This window comes from Pollicipes pollicipes, unplaced genomic scaffold (assembly GCF_011947565.3).
Source record: "Pollicipes pollicipes isolate AB1234 unplaced genomic scaffold, Ppol_2.1 Scaffold_5724;HRSCAF=6776_pilon_pilon_pilon, whole genome shotgun sequence".
In the NCBI taxonomy this organism is placed as follows: domain Eukaryota; kingdom Metazoa; phylum Arthropoda; class Thecostraca; order Pollicipedomorpha; family Pollicipedidae; genus Pollicipes; species Pollicipes pollicipes.
This window is the reverse complement of record NW_023596746.1, coordinates 34,578,107-34,581,595: the sequence shown is the minus strand read 5'-3', so window position 1 is coordinate 34,581,595 and position 3,489 is coordinate 34,578,107.

Below are 3,489 nucleotides of genomic sequence, written 5' to 3'. Positions count from 1 at the left end.
ATTCGTCTACGAGGCCAACGATCATCCAGAGCAGCGACACAGCAAGTCTCTGGCTGCTCTCACATGCGGGGTAAAACCCCTGCGCTCGTTCCCAGCTGGGTCTGCTCTGTTGACACAGCCTGCGAGGCCCGGCGTGGGGTGAGGTGGCGACAGACCGGTGCCCGCTGGGAAGGGGAGCCCGGGGGAGCGCGGCAGGGCAGGTCCTGACCCCCGACACCGCCGCCCCCTGAAAACCGAGCTCCCAAGTGTCGACGCTGAGCGATCGGTTTCGCGTCGAATGGGCGGCAGCTGGTGTCGATTCGCCTCGGTCGTTTGAGCAAACAATTTGCCAGTGTGATGTTGACGATCGACCTCCTCCAGGGTACCACGATCTTGAAGCAGACTAGTAATGCGCTTGCCTCGTCAGGTTTTTCGCAACCAACAGCATGGTCTTGTTTATACATTCTAAGAACATTTCGTACTGTGTTTTGCAAAACTGGCGGCATGAAAAATGAAAGCCGTTTCCGACAAGAATCTGGCCCATGAAATTTCAGCTCACTATATACAATTCGTGCTTTCACCAAGGACACTTGGAACACAAAGGCCATTCCTCACATAGCCCGGGCCTCATTGTTCCTACGTCGCCTTGCCCCTGGACGAGAACGATTTATGGCAAACAGGTCATCTCGTCTGATGCGCTGGCTCATTAGTCAGAAGATATCATCCATTAGGCGCTGGTGGCGGCGGCTCGCGGCGGCCCGCGGCGACCTTTCATCGGTCCCGGGCCGTGACGCTGGCGGCGCGGCGCCGGCTCTCCGCGTCACTGCTCGCTGCCCGGCCGCGCCGCGCTTGGAGAGGAGTGCCACATTCGCCGCGGCGCACTCCGGTCCGCGGCGCGTCCGAGTGTGCTGGCGCCGGACGGATCCCCGCCGCCTGCCCCGCGGCGCCGGGCGGCGCGAGCCTGACCTCTGCCGACCGCGCCGCCGGCGCCGCGGACGGGCCGGAAGTGGACGATGAGCGGCGACAGCGTCACATTTGTCGGCGGCGGCGTCTGCGGAGCGTCGGCTGTCGTCACCGGCGGCAGGGGACGCGCCGGCGCCGGCGCCGCCGCTCCCCAGGGACGAGGACAGGACCCAGCTGCCCCCGCCGTCTCCCGCACTCATTATTGAACTGTCAAACAGCGCCGGCCTGGCGAAGCTGGGGCATTTACTTGATTTACAGGCGGGGACGTAGGAGGCACGGGCCATGACGGCTCCCATTTGCAGCGGAGAATGTTTTCTTTCGCGGGTGCGGCGGATTGCAAGTGGTCTCGCGCATCGATCGTTGTGCATTGGCCTATTGAATCCCTTTTAACCCCCGACAGCTAAACCAATGTCTTTGGTAAGCACTTCCATAGCCCACAGTGTTTTTTGGATGGCTCATTTCGGGATTAGAATAAATAGTTCGCTTATCGCAGACAGATTGATCGCTGGGCGTTTGGTGACGATTTTGCGGCTTTATTGATTTAGGGTCTAGAGCATATTTTACAGGTATCTTACTCGAACGGTGGGCATTCTAATCCTTTAAATTAGGTCGTTGGCCTTATCGCGATAACCAGCGCGACGGTAGGAACACTCAAAGCCGTAACAGCCACATGCCCCAGAAATAATCCCAGATTAATTACTGCCGCTAAAAATGCATAACTGTTATCCGAGCTGGTATACTGGCGTGGATGTCGACACGCACGCCCTGACCAAACTTGACTCACAACGTAAACCGGCCATCGATTAGCCATCACCCAACGCGACCTTTTTGAAACCCATAATTTTAAGGTGGCTCTTTGCCTTTCAACCCTCATCCCTTTGCCGAAACGCGCCCGGCTAATTTACCGCCTGCCCGCCGCTGGCGAGTCGGCGTCGAATGACGCGATGGCGCCATTGTGTTTGGGGCGGCGGCCAGTCGGTAAGCAGGCGGCAGTAAACAGGCCGGCCGGCCACTGGTATCGGCGTCGGATCATTCTCATTCCGGACGGGCGGCCCGCCAGGCTGGAGCGGCCGGCGGCGCGGTCGTCACGGCCGGATCGGCCGGGCCTCAGGGCTCGCCGTATTGTCACCGCCGCACTAAACGTGCCGAGGCGCAGCCGGGTGGAAAATGATAATTTAACGGCGGCCCATTAGTCAACAGTGCGCCGCAGGGCGGCCCGTGCCGGCAGGAGGGGCGGGCGCCGCCGAGGAGTCGGATGGCCCCATGGCGGACGGCGGCGGCGCGCTGGCGCTTCTCGGCCGAGGGCCGGTAGGACGGGCGCCGCCGAGGAGTCGGAGGGCCCCGTGGCGGGCGGCGGCGGCGCACTGGCGCTCCTGAGCTGAGGGTCGGCCGTGGGCGGCTCTCCGCTTCCGGGCTTCTTGTGCCGGTGGGAGGAGCGGCTGAAGAACTGCGGAGAAGAGCGAGCGTGCGGATGGTGTAGGGTGAAGCTCTCGTACTTTGGAAGAACATCTCGCACGTCGCAACATGGTGATAGGGAGAGCATGTCCTGTCGTGAAGAAGAGTGGTTCGGAATTATCCAGAGTCAGATAATTTCAGATTATTTCTCAACTGTTTTATGTCGTGCAGAAAGTCGAGTATGTCTTAGACAGTGAATGCCTCATGTGAGCCCGCCTTTTGAGGCCTGCCTTCTCTCCCATCAAGAGCACTGATGGGTCTGGCCACGGAACTCTCAGGAATCCTCCATACCACACAGCGGACCAGGACCGAGGTGCCAAAACGGCGTGTCATCGAAGGTCCGCCGAGGTCAGCCGAGGTCGGCAGGGTCGGCGGCCGGCGCTGACCCGTCGCGCCCGACCGGCGCCCCTGAAGGAACACAGCCGCCCATTGTGGCGTGTCGCCGCCAGACCCAGCAGTTGCGGCGAATTAGCCTCGCTTCGGGTCGCCAGGTGCCGCCCGTCCGTTCGTTCCCCGTGGGACCGACCTGCCGCCGCCGGGCGCCGTTCCGCCGCCCGTTTACGAGCCTCATCCCGCGGCAGCGCCGCTCGATTCGCGGAACATTGCTGCTGTGTGATCGCTTTTGAGTGTTCGGGAGCGGCTGGCGCCCGCCTCATGAGCATAAAGCATCAGAGCAGATTACAGGGCCCGACGCCCCGGGGGCGTTCGATCGCCAGCCAGCGCAGTCAGTCTTATCTTAACGCCCCGAGAGGCGGCGCCGCCGGCCGCCGGTAGTCGGCCGGGGCCCGGGAACGGCCGGGGAACCCGTTCTCCTGCCCGGCAGCGCGGCCCGGCAGCCGCCGCCGAGTTCGCGCAGACACGGCCGTCCATTAACGTCCGGCCGCGGCAGAATTATGGCGCGAGAGGGCACGAAACCGAAGCGAGGCGTTACGCGATGGAGCCGCGCATGTGGCGACGCTGGGCGCGGTCTGCCGCCCATTATCGAAGGTGGCTGGCGGGCGTCTGGTCGGCGCAGGCGACGGTGCTGCCGCCTCGCGGCCGGCCGGGCGGCTCGGGTGCGTGCGGCCGGCCGTCACCAGTGTGCGTCTGAAG